General features: G+C 39.7%; 1 protein-coding gene across 2 annotated transcripts in view; it reads left to right on the forward strand.

The window, feature by feature from the left end:
* Window positions 1-10,938: 10,938 nt before the first annotated feature.
* The window catches only part of NLRC4 (NLR family CARD domain containing 4), a 47,586-nt gene continuing 39,127 nt past the window's right edge, over window positions 10,939-19,397 (forward strand). Inside the window, exon 1 of one of the 2 annotated variants that reach the window (XM_014781275.2) lies at window positions 10,939-11,159. The gene's annotated coding sequence lies outside the window, so the exon portion shown is untranslated. The remainder of the gene's footprint in view (window positions 11,160-19,397) is intronic. The other variant, XM_087436944.1, reaches the window with a different exon arrangement.

Here is a 19,397-nt window from a genome sequence, read left to right on the forward strand (position 1 = left end):
TGGTGGTTAAGTGCGCGTGCTGCAATGCTGGTGGCCCGGGTTCGGATCCTGGGTGCACATCGAGGCACCACTTCTCCGTCCATCCTGAGGCCGAGTCCCACATACAGCAACTAGAAGGATGTGCAGCTATGACATACAACTATCTACTGGGGCTTTGGGGGGAAAAAATAAAAAATAAATAAAATCTTAAAAAAAAAAAAATGCCAGCCAAATTACAAACTTGGGTTCCTTTGTTCATAAGATTGTGCCACATAAACGTGCCAGTCGAGAAATCATGGAAAATCCACTTGTGTATCACAACTCCAAGTTCTTCTCAGCCTTGGGAGTCCTATTCCCCAGCTTTGGAGATTATGAGCTGGAAAAGGCGATCTTAAATCTCTCTATGGTAATGGAGCAAGAGTTCAACATCACCATGCAAACCTTGAGCATACTCTAGTCAGAAATTGACAGCCTAGCTCCAACGTGCTCTGGATGTACTCACTGCCCAGCAAGGAGGAGCGTGTGCAATCATTGGCAAAAAATGTTGCTTTTATGTGAATCAAACAGGGCAAACAGTATCTAACTTACATCTATTAGAAGATTGACATTTTCCATCAGATAAACGAAGCTCACACATTTTATTGGACTGACTTATTTGAAGGATTGGGGGACTGGTTTAATGGAGTGTGGGGAAATGTGCTCAGATTTGTTCTTTTCTGCCTGTTCATCCTCATTCTAATCTATGTTCTTTTCTCTCTTTGCAGATTTCTTTTCACTCGGATACTAACCCGATTTCTCTCTCCACAGTCACCAGCTCAGCTTTTAATATGTGGAGCTTTTAGGGATGTTTCAGAGGAGGGAACTGATGGTGCTCAGGGCAGGCCACCCCAAGAAGCACAGCTCTGGTATGTAGATTATTTCGAGCTGAAGACAATAAAGACTCAGAAAACTCGGGAAGAACATTTGAGTTTCCCCTCTCAAACTGCCCAAAGAATTTAAAACAAAAGATCTCTTTCAGGAAGGAGTTATTATCATGATGGCTGTAATAATAATGTAAAATAGATGTTACAATAGGAAAGGCACCAAGCCCATCTTATCAAAAATTCTGTCTCTCCCGGTCCACATTCTCTATAGGTGGCCCTGAAAAGAGTTGTCAGACAAACATTTGCATTTCTATCTCCATGTGAATTGTCTTCTTCCCCTCTGAAATCCCAAACCACTACCTACCCCCAGCACCTTCCTTGCCTTTAGCTACAATACTTAAGCAAGCATCTTAGACAGAGGGACGAGCTGCTCATTTCTGAGTTTCTCCCATGTATACATGTTATTAAACTTGGTATTATTTTCTCCTGCTAACCTGTCTTGTTAATTATTTGGCCAGCCATAAGAACCTTAAGGGAAAGGGCAGTTCTCCCTCTTCCCCCACACCAACATCACCATATGTTTTCTACAACATTTTTAATGTTGCCTTTTGATTCATTTAATGGATATATTATACTTTTTAGAGCTAACTCCCTATCTTTGGACATTGGATTTCTTTCCAAATTTTGATAATTATAAACAGTGCCATGATAAACAACCTTGTAGCTGTACCTTTGTACATATTCATGAATATTAGGATAAATTTTTAAAAGAAGAGTAACTGAGATCAAAGAGGGTACAAATGTCTAGAGTTTTTAAATACGTATTGCTAACTTGTCCTCCAAGAGGTAACAAGTTGTACCTCCACTGGCAAAGTGTAAGAGTACTTTTTTCCTACTCCTATCTCCATTATCAACACTGGATATAATCATTTTTTAAAACATTCCAATTTGATGGGTGATGCATGTTTTGTTGTTTCAATTTTCATTTCATTGATTTCAATTAATCCCGTCATTAAGGCCAGAAACTCGAATGAATGTCATTGTTGACTCCTACCTTTCACTCACCACTCAAGTCCCAGCCAGTCTTGCTTGTTCTACCTCTCAAATAGAGCTTGAAAGCACTTCTCTTCATCTTCACTGCTGCCACTCTTATTCAAGTTACTATTATCTCTCCTGTAAACACTGTAATCATTTCCTAGCTGGTTTAACAATGTAGTAGCTAAAGTGATCTTTTAAAACACAAACACCATCATGCCTCTTTCAATGTAGAAACTTTCAGTGGCTTCCTACTGTATTTAGGGTAAAATTCAATCTCCCTACCATCATCTCTTGCTTACCTACCCAGCCTGATCTTATTCCACTCTCCTGCTTGCAATCAATCATCGTGGCCTTTTTCAGTTCTTATAATTAGCCAAACTCTTTCTGACCTCTAAGCCTCTGTGCTTGCTCTTCTCTGACTAGAAAGTTCTTCCTTGGCACTTTCAGGGCTGGTTCCATCCATCCTTAGACCTCAGCTTAAATGTCACTTTCCTAGATTTTTTTTTTTTTAATTTTTTTTTATTTGTTTATTTATTTTTTCCCCCAAAGCCTCAGTAGATAGTTGTAGGTCATAGCTGCACATCCTTCTAGTTGCTGTATGTGGGATGCGGCCTCAGCATGGCTGGAGAAGCAGTGCCTCGGTGGGCACCTGGGATCCGAACCCGGGCCGCCAGTAGTGAGCGCACGCACTTAACCGCTAAGGCACGGGGCCGGCCCACTTCCTAGATTTCATAACTACCACATTAGTCTCTATTATGGTACCCTGGTTATTTCTTTCCTAACACTTATCATGAATATGTCATTATGCCATTTATCTGCTCACTTATTTATTTTTTGAAGGAGTGAATAAATGAAAGAATAAATCAATGCAGAAACCAAACGCGATACCACTTCACACCTACTAGGATGACTATAATAAAAAAGATGGGCCAGTCTGGTGGTGTAGTGGTTAAGTTCATGTGCTTCACTTCAGCAGCCCAGGGTTCGCAGGTTCAGATCCCAGGCACGGACCTACACACCACTCATCAAGCCATGCTGTCACGACATCACATACACAAAGCAGAGGAAGATGGGCACAGATGTTAGCTCAGGGCTAATCTTCCTCAGCAAAAAGAGTACGAGTGGCAACAGATTTTAGCTCAGGGCTGAGCTTCCTCACCAAAAAAGATAATAACAAGTGTTGGCAAGGATGTGGAGAAATTGGGACCATCGTACACTACTCTCATTAATGTAAAATGGTGCTAACACTTTGGAAAACAGTCTTTCAGTTCCTCAAATGGTTTTACTTCTAGATGTATACCCAAGAGAAATGAAAGCATATGTCCACACAAAAACTTGTACACTAATGTTCATAGCAGCATTATTCATAATAGCCAAAAAGTGGAAACAATCTAAATGTTTATCAACTGATGAATGGATAAATAAAATTTAGTATATCCATACAATAGATTATTATTTGGCAATAACACATAATGAAGTACTGATACGTACTACAACATGAATGAACCTTGAAAATAGCATGCTAAGTGATTATACTAATAATATGTGTAAAACACTTAGCAGAGGAGTGGGCACATAGTAGACACTCAGTATGTGTCATGATAAAAAACACTCAGCAAACTAGGAACAGGAGAGCGTTCTTCATTCTGATAATGGACATATGTGGTAGACAGAATAACGGTCCCCCAAAGATGTCCACATCCTAACACCCAGAACCTGTGAATATGCTATGTTACATGGCAAAGGAGAATTAAGATTGCAGAGGGAATCTTTGCTTCTTGGATTAACAAAAGTCTTAAATATGATACAAAAAATACAAATCATAAAAGATATGAATGCTGAATTGAACTTCATAAAAATTAAAACTGTTGAAGACATTAAGTCACTGAAAAGGCAAACCACAAACTGGGAGAAAATATTCACAATCCATATATCTGACAAATGATTTGACTCTAGAATACTTAAAGAATTCTTTTTTTTTTTGCTGAGGAAGATTTGCCCTGAGCTAACATCCTTTGCAAATCTTCCTCTTTTCTCGCTTGAGAAAGATTCGCCCTGAGCTAACATCGTTAGCCAATCTTCCTCTTTTTTTGCTTGAGGAAGATTAGCCCTGAACTAACATCTGTGCCAATCTTCCTCTATTTTATATGTGGGTCACCACCACAGCATGGCTGACAAGTGGTGTAGGTCTGCGTCTGGGATCCAAACCTGCAAACCTGGGCTGCTGAACCAGAGTGCACCAAACTTTAACCACTACTCCATGGGGCCAGCCCCACTTAGAGAATTCTTATCATTCATTATCATTAAAACATGGACAAAATATTTGAAAAGATATTTCACAAAAGAAGATATTCATTTGGCCAATAAGCACGTTAAAGTTGCCCAACATCATTAGTCACAATGGAAATGTAAATTATAACCACAATGAGATATTACTGCAAACTCATTAGAATAACTACAGTTAAAAAGACTGATAATACCAAGCATTGGAGAGGATGTGGACCAACTGGAACTCTATTACACAAAGACAACTGTTTGATAGTTTCTTATAAAGTTAAACATATATTTACCATGTGACCCATCAATGCCAATCCTAAGTATTTACCTAATGAAAACCTACATCTACACAAAGACTTATACAGAAATGTTTATAGCAGGTTTATTCATTACAGCCAAAAACTAGAAACAACCCAAATGTTTATCAACAGAATAATGGACAAATGAATAAATAAATTATGATATATCCATACAATGGAATAGTACTCAGCAATAAAAAGGAATGAACTATTGATATGTATAAGAACATGGGTGAATATCAAAAACCTTGTGCTGAGTGATAGAAGACAGCACAAAAAATATATATACTTTGTGATTCCATTCACGTATAATTCTAAAGAAGAGAAATTCTAATTTATAGTGACAAAAAGCAGATTAGTGGTTGTCTAGGACCAGAGCTGGTGGGCAGGGTAACTGCCTACTAGGAGGCTTGAAGGAACTTTTTAGGGTCATGGAAATGTTCTGTATTATGTTTATGGTGGTCTTTATCAAAACTCATCCAATTGTACAACATTAAATGGGTGCATTCTCATGTGTGGAAACTTCAATAATGTATGTATAATTCAATAAAGTTGGTTTATAAAAAAAGAAGAGGCAAAGGACTTGATCAGGCAATTCATAGAATAAGAACTCAGAATTGCCAGCAAAGAACTTAACTTGACTAATAATCTAAAGAAAAGCATATTCAAGTAACAGTGAGATATCATTTTATCTTTATTAGATTAGCAAAGATTTAAAAGAATAATAATACAAGTTTTGTTTCTCTTCAGATGGAATAATCATTTGGCTTTTAAAAGAATGATAACACAGTGCCCAAAGTTGCAAGGGTTTTTATCTTATGACACTGTTAATAGTAGTTTACATAGATATACCCTTATTCAAAAACAATTTGACAAATTATATAAATAATTTTTTAAAAGTACATTTTTGGGGTCTGCCTGGTGGCGTAGTGGTTAAGTTCACATGCTCCACTTTTGCGGCCTGGGGTTGGCAGGTTCGGATCCTGGGTGTGGACCTACGCACTGCTTATCAAGCCATGCTATGGCAGATGTCCCACATAAAATAGACGAAGATGGGCACAGATGTAAGCTCAGGGCCAATTTTCCTCAGCAAAAAGAGGAGGGTTGGTGACAGATGTTAGCTCAGGGCTAATCGTCCTCACACAAAAAAGTACATTTTCTTTGACACCAAATTTCCATTTTTTTAAAATTTCTTCTAAGGAAATATTCAGACAAGTGTGCACATATGTATGCATATGTGCATACCACAGAGTAAAAACTGGGTACAATTTAAATGTTCAGTAATAGGAGAATGGGTAAACAAATTGTGGTACATCCATTTAATGAAATGATGACCACAACTATTCATTAAGAATCATATTCTAGGGCCAGCCCCGTGGCTTAGCAGTTAAGTGCGTGCGCTCTGCTGCTGGCGGCCCAAGTTCGGATCCCGGGCGCACACCGACGCACCGCTTCTCCGGCCATGCTGAGGCCGCGTCCCACATACAGCAACTAGAAGGATGTGCAGCTATGACATACAACTATCTACTGGGGCTTTGGGGGAAAAAAATAAATAAATAAATAAAAATCTTTAAGAATCATATTCTAGAATATTTCATAATATGGAGAAAATATCAAAATTCTTTATGAAGTAAAGAAAATCTGTTTGTAAAACAGATTGTACTATGATCCCAATTTGCATATGATCCTAATATGCAATATATATCATATATAACTGAAAGAATAACATCTCAAAGTGTCAACAGAGATTTTTTTGGGGGTTGTGGTGTTACTGCACAAAGGGTGCAATCTGTTCCCCACAAGACAAAAGCCAATCTGTCAAGAGTCAAGATGGTGGCAGAGAAAGGGCATTTTATCAAGCGATGAGCTAGCTGATTGGAAGATGGTGGGCTAGCATTCTAAGGAACCGTCTTAAAGGGGTACAGAATCTTGAAGCAGTTATATAGGGTTAGTGGGCTACAGAGGAGAGGATCAGGAATGTTGACCCCCTGGCATTGCACACTGGGAGTTGCCACACCAGACCTTTCAGCAGTCATTGATAATCTCCATCCGGGGGGTCATTATATTCCTAGGGGACTTTAAAAATTATCATCTTATCACAGCTGGGAGGTACATATGCAAGCAGAAGCCATAAAATCTACAGAGCATGTATATCTCCTGGAGGGTGCAGATCCAGCTGGGTTAGTCAGGAGTCATTCAAATTTACAATATGGCTTCCTTTCTATACCATGGCCTCCCTTATGTCAACCTTATGTTGAGCCGGTATCAGTAGGATTGTGGGTGACTTTTATTTTCTGTATTAAGCTTTTCTGTGTTTTCCAAATTTTCTGAAATTAATATGTATTACTTTTTTAAATTAAAAAAAAACATTTTTAAAAGACAAATGCAGATTAATTTGTTTCCAATGGCATAGAAGTGCATCCCATCCAGTGCTTGCTATATTTTCTTCATTGCGCGAAGGTAATTATTTCATGAATTGCATACAAAAATGCTTTTGCAGAATCAGCTTTGTAGAGCCGGCCCCATGGCATAGTGGTTAAGTGTGCGCACTCCACTGCTGGCGGCCCAGGTTCAGATACCAGGCGCGCACCAACACACCGCTTGTCAGGCCATGCTGTGGAGGCGTCCCATATAAAGTGGAGGAAGATGGGCACAGATGTTAGCCCAGGGCCAGTCTTCCTCAGCAAAAAAAAAAGAGGAGGATTGGCGTGGATGTTAGCTCAGGGCTGATCTTCCTCACAAAAACAAAAGAATCCACTTTGTAAAAACTAGAAAACAGTATGTTTACTTTTCAAACATAAATTGGCTAATCCAGGACTATCCTCAATAAAATGTGGTTGATGAATTATTTTAGATATTAACTAGCAAGCCCTGCTCATTTTTTTCCCCCTCAAGATCATTCTCAATGGTCTTGCATCCAACGATCCAGAAACCTACAACATCAGTGGTTGGGAGGGGGAAGACCCACCTCCCTAGCTTCCAGAGGCTTCCTTGTAGCACTGAGGATGTCTGAAATTCCCAGGTCTTTATGTGGAAATGGGAGAAGCAGAGAGAGAGTCAGTGTGTCAGGCAGGGGTGGAAAACACATACCCAAAGGCTGAGACATAGACTGCTGACTTGGAACAGGAGGAGAAAATAGCCATATCTTAGCAGTCTGTGACATCAGGCAGCCAGATGGGATCCACATCAGGAAAGGGAACCTGAGCCCAGGGGAACACTCAGGTTGGGTACACCAGGGACAAGTTCCATCATAGGAACTAGGTTGAGAACAGGGTTCTGATCCTCCTCATTGCTGTTAGGGGCAGATCTCGCATAAGCCCCCAGAAACTTACAACACATCCAAGGAAGGAAAGACGAAAGAAAAAATATCGACAGGCGTTTTAAGTTGGAATGTGACTAAACTAGAGATCTGAATAGACTAAGGGGTCACTGAACTGGAGAAGTTTACCTCAAAATGAGTAGGTTAGTTTTCTACTATCAACTGAAATGGAGATTGTTTCAGAAAGCAACTTGATTTATAGAGAAATAAAGAAAGTTTGCATTTTTTCACACCTGAATTTGTTACCTTGAAATTCATACACTTAACCAAACAAAGGCAATAGAGCCGTCATAAGTTACTCTTTCCAAAATATTTGCATTGTAAGAAAGAACTGAGTGGATAGGGCTATGCTTTAGCTAAAGGAATTATTATGTAACTAATGGTGGAATATTAGTTAAGCCTTGGCCTAACCATCTCCTCTATACTCTTGCTTAAACTTTTAAATCACCCATAGTGGAAAAGTAATTGCAAATTGTTTGTAGGACACTAGTCAAATTTACTTACCCAGTTTCCTACATCCATCCCCATATCACTCTTACTCATAGAATCATAAATTCAAGAGAGACCTCAGAGCGAATTCCACTTCCCATATAAAGCAAACACTAACCTCCCAAAGAATGAATGCCAATTAGCTACTAAGGCAATACTTAACGTGACAAGGTACAACGAAACCCATACCAGCGAGTGTAAGCAGAAAAGAAATTTATCAAGGATATATCAGATAGCTCACAGAATCTTCAGGGAGGTCCAGAGAACCAGACTGGGGGACTATGCAGGCAAGAACAGGTCATTTCAGGGCTGGATCCCTCACTCGGAAACCCTACTGTTGCTACAGGCTCCGCAGGACACTAGGGCCAGAGCAGCTGTGCTGCTGCTTCCAAAAGTTGGATGTCTCCCTGATGTTTTCCCAGGATGGCTTTCACACTGGCACTCCCTTGGCTCCAAACTGCAGCCTCATGTCGGCTTCCAGTCAGCAGAACCCTGCGGAGATGTGCATACTAACTTCCAGGAAAGCTGTGAAAAAAGGTTTCTAGCTTCTACTTTGGAGCTGTGAGTTTCCAAATTTGGAAACTCCCCAGACATTGGAAGGGTGTTCAAAAAGGCAAACAAAGCAAAAAGCATGACTACCCTAAAGAAGCGCATGTTATCATTGGGCTTCTTTAGCATTTTGAATGAAATACTGGCTCCTTGTAAATGACATTTATTTGTCACAAACATCTGAAACATGCTTCCTCTTCCCTATGCCATACCTCTGGAAATATCCGAACACAGCTATCAAACTTTCTTAAAGTTTTTTCTTCTTCTTGTCAAATATCTCCAGTTCTTTCAAATGTTAATTTTAGGACAGGATTTCAGTCCCCTTGAAAATCAATAATCTGTCCTCCAGCCTTTAGTTTCTTCTACTGAAGCCTCTCTTAGATAGTGCATCTGAATTATTAGACAGTCCATTTGTAAGGGGTGAGCATGGGGAATTATAGATGTATTTATATATATTTTACATAAATATCATATATATGTAAAGCTGAGGATAAGGCGTACAATGTACCCCTACTTCCTAAAGGAATTAGTCAAGATGGTTTGACCCTCCTTTACGAAGGCATATTAGGAAGTTGCCAAGCATGACTTGGCCCAACAACCTTCCCTGTCACTGACTTAAGGGCAGAACACTAGCAAAATTCTAGAAAAATTATGAGAGTTATGAGTTACAGGCCTGCAGAGAGAAAAATATTATGACTTTTTCCCTCCTCCTCCGTTAAACTGGGAGTGAAAAGCATGAGTATCTATAAATGCTTAAAGCCACAGAATAGCACTCATGTGATGTTTTTGGATACAGTATCTAAGTTGATGTTCATAACAATCCTGAGTCAAGCCAGGTAGCCACCATTTTACTGCTCAGAAGCTTAAGTGACCTGTTTTAATTGCAAGATGAAATCACACTTGAACTCAGGTCTTTTGGCTCCAGAGCCCTGGCATTTCCACTATGCCACAGTCCCAGGATAAAAAGGGGTAGGAGAGACTGAGAGAAAGAGAAAAGGGCAAGGGACATGGCTCTTGGAACTTACTCAGGATGCCGAAATTTCTAGTAAATTACCTATTCTAAATGCATTGAAAACAGCTGACTGCAAATCCATTTGCAAAAGGAAGTGGCACAGTCACATGGAGGATGTGCTTGGATGAATGTGGATATAATTTTATTTATTTTTCCATGATAAACTATGGCATTAGTCTCCTATGACTGCTGTAACAAAACATCACACACTGGACAGCTTAAAACAACAGAAATTTATTACCTCACATTCTGGAGACCTAAAGTCCACAATCAGTATCACTGGGCTGATACCCAGTTGTCGGCAGCACTACACTCCCTCTGGAGGCTCTAGAAGAGAATCCAGTTTTTGCCTCTTCTAGCTTCAGGTGGCTACCTTGACTTATGGTCACATCAGTCCAATCTCTGCCTCCATGGTCACATTGTCTTCTATCTGTTTCAAATCTCCTTCTGCCTCTCTTTTATTGTGGACACTTTTGATTGCATTTAGGGTTTACCCAGATAATCCAGGATTATCGCCTCATCTCAAGATCCTTAATTTAATCCTATCTACAAAGATATAATATTTACAGTTTCCAAGGATTAACAGCTGATATATTTGGGTGGCCCACTATGAGCACATTTCTACATTTTCCCTTTCTATCCTGTGTTACGTCTTTTGTAATTACGAAAGTAATGGGTGTTGTTATAGAAAATCAGGATATACAGATATGCAAAAGAAGAAAACTTAAAATTAGCCATAATCTTACCCCCCTAGATACAAGCACTGTTAATATTTTGGTTCCTATCTTTACAGTTTTTTTTCCTGTGAATGTACATTTACACATAGGTTTCATTAAAATTTTAAAAATCCAGCTGATAGCACAGCCCTTGATCTCACTTCAGAAAAGCCTGCCTTACAAGTTGGGAAACATTGTTGTTACTCCCATAGAAAACCCAAAATGTAGAAATTTATTTAGGGGAAAACTTAGATATCCGTCTATGTAAAATAGGTTAATGTCACAATGCTCTTTTTGAAGGAAGTTAGGTAACATTAAAAGTTTGTGGTAGTTTGTGCAAAGATAGGGGAAACAGTATGCAAGAATGTCATTCTTAAGGGAAGTGTCAGAAGATTTCTCCATTCTCAGAGCTGAGAGTAAACTGACTTCCTGGAGTTGTGACCACAAGGTTTGAATGTGTGTGTGTCAGTGGGAGCCCGTGGCTATTTGTCTTCAGTGCCTCGTCAGTGGAGTGGACTGATAGTGATGATCCATTTGCTCTGTGTTAACCTCGCCCAGGACCCTGGTGACTGAGTGTACGCATTTGCTAGAAGTCTCCTGGGATCCAAGGTACAGATGGTAAGCATGACTTTGACTGCAGTAGCAATATAAGCTGGCTCATTTCATTTCTCTTTCTCTCTCTGTTAATCATAAAAATTAATATGTATTAAATGTTCAAAATACTTTGTTTCATTTTAAGCTACAGAATAAATAAACCAAAAGCAATAGGATTCATATGTTGTGAATAAACAGTGTCGATGCAAAATAACCAATAACCATTCTATAAATAAGAGAAATAAGGTGAGTTTTACTTGAGCCAGAGTGAGGATTATAACTGGGGAAGGCCTTTTCCAGAAAGGAAGAAAGCGTTCAAGAGAAGCATGGTTTTCAGTACAGTCTTATCTTTTTTTTTAGAGCAAAGAACATACATTAAACACACCAAGGATTCGTTTTTGTCAAAGTTTCAAAGAGGTATGTAGCTGCAAATTAGCAGAGCAACATGACTCTGATATTGGAGAAAAGGACTAATACGGATGTTACCAATAGGGTGTAGGGAGGGAATATGTATTCTTATCTTAAAGGAGTGCATTCTTTACTTTTAATGGTTAAAGCAGATGTACAATGTATGTTTTCTGGCCTTTTTTTTTTGGCGAGGAAGATTAGTCCTGAGCTAACATCTGTTGCTAATCCTCCTCTTTTTGCTGAGGAAGACTGGCCCTGGCCTAACGTCCGTGCCCATCTTCCTTTACTTTGTATGTGGGACACCTGCCGCAGCATGGCTTGATGAGCAGTGCATAGGTCCACACCTGGGATCCAAACCTGTGAACCCAGGCTGCCAAAGCAGAGTGTGTGAACTTAACCACTACTACGCCACCGGGCCAGCCCCTATAATGTGTGTTGGATAGGCCATAAGTCAGGCTTCTTTAGTTCAAGCCAAATCAGTTCTGAACCCGAATAGTTACCCTGTATACTTCAAAATGTGAAAATCTCTTGTCAGCAGGAAACAAATTAGTAATTTCTTTCCTGATGTGAATTTCCAGCTCTTGCATCTTTAAGCTGAAGTTTCACTTCTTTTCCTGGCTACTTCTACTTACACTAATCTTCTCTTTCTGAACTGGTAGTACTTGTGTCCAAACAATTCTCATTATGCTTTTAAAAAAAAAAAAGACCTTTTCTTACAATCCCCTGCCACATCTTCAGGAACAGCTAGGCTTCACTGTGAAATGGAAAGCAAATAAAAAGAAACTTTATTTCAAGAGTGTCTTTTGATCCAGCAAGAAGAGAGCAACTGGATTGTTCAACCAGGTACCACGGGGAAAGAGAATGGGATTTTTAAGTGGGTTTTGCAACCAAATATTAAAATTTGGATTTACATTCATTTAAACGTTTTGTCAGGTGGGTATAAAAGCCTTAACTCTGAAGATTGTGGTTTTACATGGCTGGCTGGATTTGTCTGCAGGGAAACTTTTAGGGGTGGTTAGTCTGATCTGCTGGGGTTTTATCAGTTCCTTGGAATTGATGTTTAAATGCTCATTAAGTCAGAGGGATGAATCTGTGTTTACTATGAGACAAAGTAAGGGGAAGGACTTTGAAAATACTTTTTGGCCTTATAGAAATGAAACCTACTCTAGTTCCTAAGAGTATTGTTAGAGTTGAAGAAGATCAGACCTGAAAAGACCTGGGGGTGTTACTGCACAAAGGGCACAATCAGCTAGCAGCAAGACAAAAGCCAGTTGTCAAGAGGCAAGATGGTGGCAGAGAAAGGGCAGTTTATTACACCTTGATAGCAAGGGGGAAGATGGCTGACTGATGTCTCAAAGAACCATCTCACAGAACAAAGACTACAGGCCAGTTATATAGAGGGCTGGTCTCTGGGTGGAAAAGGCATCTGGTCTCAGGGTGGGGGCATCCATTTTGTCTTAGTTCTTGACTGTCTTTTGTTTTACTTGATATGTATCAGAGATTGGAGCAACGCCCTATACCTGATCTTTCAGTTGTCTTTGATGATGGCTGTCAGCATAGATTCTCTGCCCCAGGGGGGTCATCACATCTCTAAGGAACTCAAAAGAACAAAGTTATGAACTTATAGCAGCTGGGAGGGGCCAGAAAATCCACAGAGTTAGTCAGAGATCATTCAAAGTTACAATATGGTTTCTTTTCTACAATATGTCTTCCCTCATGTCAACCTTGTGTTGAGCCGGTATCAGGCGGACTACTCAGTCCATCCATTCCCCTGAATTACTGATGAGAAACCTGATATCTGGGCAGAGAAGTAAAGGAAACTACTGTTTACAGGACACCTACTATTGATAGGATCTTTACATACTTTATTGCAGTGAATACTTACAACCCTGGTTTAGAGAGGTGGGAAATGTGGTGGAGAGAAGTTAAATGACTTGCTTCAGGTCACGCAGCTAATTTGTCTACAGAACTAGGATAGAACCCAGTCTCCTATTACTGTTCTCTTAACAGTTCAGGACACTTATGTAATACTAATTGTATTAGTCTGCCTGGGCTGCCATAACAAAATACCACAGACTGGGTGGCTTAAACAACAGGAAGTTATCTTCTCACAGTTCTAGAGACTAGAAGTCCAAGATCAAAGTGTCTACAGGTCTGATTTCTTCTGAGGCTGCACTCCTTGGCTTGCAGATGGTCTCTTTCTCCCTGTGTCATCACGTGGTCTCTCCTCTGGGCATGCATCCCTGGGGTCTCTCTTTGTGTGCCAAAATCTCCTCTTCTTATAAGGACACCAGTCTGGTTGGATTAAGGCCCACCCTAATGGCCTCAGTTTAACTTAATTACAGATCTTCCTTGACTTACGATGGGGGTTACATCCTGATAAACCCACTGTAAGTTGAAAATATCCTAAGTCAAAAATTCATTTAGTACACCTAATCTACCAAACACCATAGCTTAGCCTAGCCTACCTTAAACGTGCTCAGAACACTTCCATTAGTCTGCAGTTGGACAAAATCATCTAACACAAAGCCTATTTTACAGTAAAGTGTTGACTATCTCATGTAATTTATTGAATACTGTACTGAAAGTGGACAATAGAACGGTTGTGTGGGTATAGGATGGTTGTAAGTGTATCAGTTTACCCTCGTGATCGCATGGCTGACGGGGAGCTGTGGCTCCCTGCCACTGCCCAGCATCCTGAGAGAGTCCATACAGCATATCACTAGCCAGGGAAAAGATCAAAATTCAAAGTATGTTTTCTACTGAAGGCATATCGCTTTCACACCATCGTAAAGTCAAAAAATTCTAAGTCAAACATTGTGAGACAGGTACCATCTGTACATCTTTAAAGGCCTACCTTCAAATACAGTCACATTCTGAGGTACTGGGGGTTAGGACATCAACATATGGATTTTGAAGGAATGCAATTCAGCCCATAACACTAATGTTAATAATCATGTATGAGATTGCTGGAGTCTATTGGAGAACTAAGAACGTTCTATTCTAGAGCCTTTTTACTAGAAAGGAAGACAGATAATACCCACTGACTATCTCTGTTCCAACTGCTTTCCCATTTAATCTTCACAACGGTCCTAAGCAATGAGTTTTATTCATGTCAGTGTTTCAGATAAAGAAAGCAAGACTCAGTAAGGTAGGGGTACCCATCTAATAAACTGCAGAGTGAGGATTTGAATTCAGGACTGCAATGCCAAAGCTCACACACATTTTCCCCTTCTGTGTGCTGCCTCTCTGCTACTATTATAAATAACTTTTCTCTCATTTCATCCATATGTTGTGGGAATGACTCCGTAGATGTGGGTTATATGGGTCCTGAGGAACTTCAGTTCTCAAAGGAGCTCATGTAACCATTTGGAAGAAAATGTCCATTTTTAGAATTAGTTCTGAATATTATTTTCCAAAGCACAAATATAGGAAAAGGACTTCTTCCACGCAATTCAATTATTTACTGGACAGCTTGCTTGGGGTGGGAAGTGTTGGGAGCCATAGCCACCACCCAGGGGAGCAAACTGGTCATAGCCCTGTTTTTTATGCCAGTGGGTAACTGACAGTGGCCTATCTGACCTTCAGAGTATGGGTTGATTTTATTCTCGAGAGCAATTAATAACTAGTCAATTGTCACTGACTTGGTTACCTGATCTGGTCACAGACTTTCTCTCTGTGGGAAGGAAGAATACTTTCAGTATCCAGACTGAATGTGAATTTTTAACATCTTCAACATCAGCTGAGATTCCTGCCTGATGATCCAGACAGCAATTTTAATTAACTATTTTAGCAGACAAAGTGACTGGATGGTCAACTCTGGGACTAATTTAATCTGTTTACGTGTGACTATAAGGAACTTCTTGGCTCCTTCCTCTATCTTCTTCCTCTTTTCTCTGCTCTCACTTCAACTCTGACCAAGTCAGTGGAGGTCTGATTCCTTTCAAACCCACCCCTTGTTGACGGGGTAGAAAGGGAGGAAAGAAACTACAGTTGCTGCTACTTACTGAGTCCTTTCTGTGTGCCAGTCACTATTCCTTGATCAAGGACTCCCACCCTGTCAGTCGTAGAGCAGGAATTTGAACTCAATCCTGACGTCAAAATAGGCCCTTGCTCACACACATGTGCTGCCCAATCTTTGTTTTCAGGCTGTTTCCCCCATGGCTCTTTCCCTATACCACTTCCTCTGCCTAGAAATAGCCTTTCCCCTTTACTGCCTGGTGAACTTTGGTTTCCTTCAAGAACTACTCAAAAGTCACCTCTTCCAGGCAGAATTAAATATCCCTCTGCAGGAGTTCTCCTAGAACACTGACCTTCAAACTTTTATTGACCTCAACTCACAATGAGAAATACATCTTAACATCACTACCCAGTGCCAGGATACATAAATAATTGGAACAAAACTTTCATGAAAAAATACAATACATTCTGATTTCATTTTTAATTCTATTTCATTTTTAAAAATACACTAATTGTAACCCACTTGAACTGATATCATGGCCTGCTAATGAGTTGCCAGTTTGAAAAACTGCCCTAGAAGACACTCTTTCTTCCTTTGAGGGCTTTTCTTGCTTCTGTCATCTCTGAAAGCCTCAGATCCTCTGCCTCCTCACACAGATGCGCTGGGGCCCAGTTCTTTGGTGCCCTATCCATTAGCCGTCTAATATGAAGTTCCCTTTTGATCTTATTTGTTCAGTGATGGAAAGTTTGACCCTAAGAGTATGACTATTTGTATCTTGGCTGGGTGTACCTAGCATATTTGACAGTTAAGGAAATCATTTCGAACATCCTCCTCCTTCATGCAACATTATATTCAATAATAATCATATAAAAAATTAATGATAGTAATGGCCAGGAAAGAAACCCAGACAGTGACAATTTTCTTTTTTTTTTTTTCCCTTTGGTGAGGAAGGTCAGCCCTGAGCTAACATCTGATTCCAATCCTCCTCTTTTTTGCTGAGGAAGACTGGCCCTGGGCTAACATCCATGCCCATCTTCCTCCACTATATATGGGACACCGCCACAGCATGGCCTGACAAGCGGTGAATCAGTGAGCACCCGGATGCAAACCTGCGAACCTCAGGCCGCTGAAGCAGAGCACGTGCACTTAACCACGGCGCGACTGGCCAGCCCCTTCTCTTTTTTTTTGTGAGGAAGACTAGCCCTGAGCTAACATCCATGCCAATCCTCCTCTTTTTGCTGAGGAAGATTGGCCCTGGGCTAACATCCGTGCCCATCTCCCTCTACTTTATATGGGACGCCGCCACAGCATGGCTTGACAAGCGGTGCATCAGGTGCGCGCCTGGGATCCGAACCTGCGAACCCCGGGCCGCCGAAGCAGAGCGCGCGCACTTAACCGCTGCGCCACCAGGCCGGCGCCCCCCCCCCCTTTTTAATATTTAATTGTGGTAAAATATATGTAACATAAAACTTACCATCTTAACCATTTTTAAGAGGACAGTTCAGTAGTGTTACGCATATTCACATTGTTGTACAATCAATCTCCAGAACTTTTGCATCTTACAAAGTTGACACTCTGTATCCATTAAGCAACAACTCCCCATTTTTCCCTCCCCACAGCCCTTGACAACCACCATTCTACTTTTTGTTTCTATGAATTTGACTACTCAAGATATTTCTTATAAGTGGAAGCATACAGTATTCATCTTTTTGTGACTAGCTTATTTCATTTAGCATAATGTCCCCAAGTTTCATCCATATTTGTAGCTTGTGACAGGATTTACTTCCTTTTTAAGGCTGAATAATATCCCATTTTATGTATATACCACATTCTGTTTATTCATTCATCTGTCAATTAACACTTGGGTTGCTTCTACCCAGGTGGCTCTCATGAATAATGCTGCTACAAATATGGTTGTACAAATATCTCTTTGAGACTTTACTTTCAATTTTTTGGATATATACTCAGAAGTGGAATAGTTGGATCTTATGGAAATTCTATTTTTAATTTTTTGAAGAACTGCCATACTGTTTTCCATAATAGCGGCACCGTTTTACGTTCCTACCAAGAGTGTACAGGGTTCCAATTTCTCCACATCCTCGCCAATACTTGTTATTTTCTGTCTTTGTTTTGTTTTTAATAGTAGTCATTCTAATGGGTCTGAGGTGATATCTCATTGTGGTTTTGGTTTGCATTTCCCTTGTGATTCAGTGATGTTGAACATCTTTTCATATGCTTATTTGCCATTTGTTTATCTTCTTTGGAGAAATGCCTAAGTTCTTTGGCCATTTCTCAGTCTGGTTTTTCATTTGTTGTTGTTGTTTTGTAGTGACAATTTTCTCTTATTGAACTACATGTATACAATCATAGCAGTAAAAATAAATAAATAAACAAAGTAGAGTTTATAATGCAGTACAAAAAAAGGAAAAATTTATAGCTACATATTGGTCCAGCATAGTGATAAATAATAAAATCCCTTTTCACGCCTTACCTTCTGCAACTTTGTCAATGAATTTAGAAAACTGATCATCTTGCATATTTGTGTTCAATATAAAGTATTACCAGAATTGTCAATATATCTTTGTTCATAGTTGGATGAAGAACACTTTTTAAAAATTTTAATTTCAAAATATTTCTTTCAAATGAGGCAACAGATAAAAAAATAGTTATAAGGATAAGTTTAGCAGAAATCCATATTCTATTTCACATTATATTCCAGAACTTGAAATATTGTCCATGCCTTTGTTTCTTTGGAATTGATTGTAGTGACTTTTAAATGTCGCTATAGTAAAATTAATTAAAAATCCCCTGTATGTAAAGCTGAAGGAGGAGGCTGAAGCTGGGTATTTCCTTGTCCCCAGGTTGGGCTCTCATAAAATCCGAGTAGGTGAGGCTCTGGTAAAATTTCTCTTGAAAGCAGTCCTTGTTAAGAATAGAATGCTCTGAGTATATTTCAAAACGGCTACTTTTCCACTCCCCTTGCTGGAAGCACGAGAGGATTGTTCTCTGTTATGAAAATAACCAATAACCAATAACCATTCTACAGATAAGAGAGATAAGGTGAATTTTACTTGAGCCAGGCTGAGGACTATAATCTGGGAAGGCAGTCTCCACAAAGGAAGAACGTGTTCCAGAGAAGCATGGTTTTCAGTACAGTTTTATATCTTTTTAGAACAAAGATAAAGATTTTTTTTTAAACCTTTTTTAGAGGATACATATTCATCAAAGTTTCAAAGAGATATTTAGTTGCAGATTAGCAGGTCAACATCACCCTGATGTCCGGGAAAGGACACTTATCTTGAGGAGTACTGATACTGGCATTACTGATACTGGCACCGTAGGAAAGGAAGTATGCATCCTTATCTTCAAAGAGTGCATTCTTTTACTTGGAGATAATGTCTAATGAATTCTTTACTTTAATGTTTAAAGCAGATGTACAATGTGTGTTTGATGTACTTTAGTGGTTAAAGCAGATGTACAATGTAGGTCATAAGTCAGACTCTTTTAGTTCAGGCCAAATCAAGTTTAAACCAGAATAGCTACCCCACACACCTCAATGTTTGAAAATTCCTTACCACTCTGATCTTCACTGTGAGGACCTGGCAGGGCTCCTGGAGGTAAAACTCATAGAAGCCTGGGGTTCTTCCTAAGATTGGCCCCTTCTGCAGTTTTTAACTCTCAGACTTATCCACACTGAGCCTCTAGCAATTTGTCAATCACAGTTTAGGGTTTTCTACCAGGATACTGGTTCCTCAGAGGTTTCTGCTCCTGAGTTTCTGCTCCTAGTGGGTTTCTGCTCCAGTAAGTTGTGATTCTCTGTATCCACCTGACTGTCTCTCCAATTTTAGGGCAGCAATTTTCCCTGTGACTTCAATTCTCTGATATATCTAAAA

This window comes from Ceratotherium simum, chromosome 11 (assembly GCF_057802395.1).
Source record: "Ceratotherium simum simum isolate JZ-2026a chromosome 11, ASM5780239v1, whole genome shotgun sequence".
In the NCBI taxonomy this organism is placed as follows: Eukaryota; Metazoa; Chordata; class Mammalia; order Perissodactyla; family Rhinocerotidae; genus Ceratotherium; species Ceratotherium simum.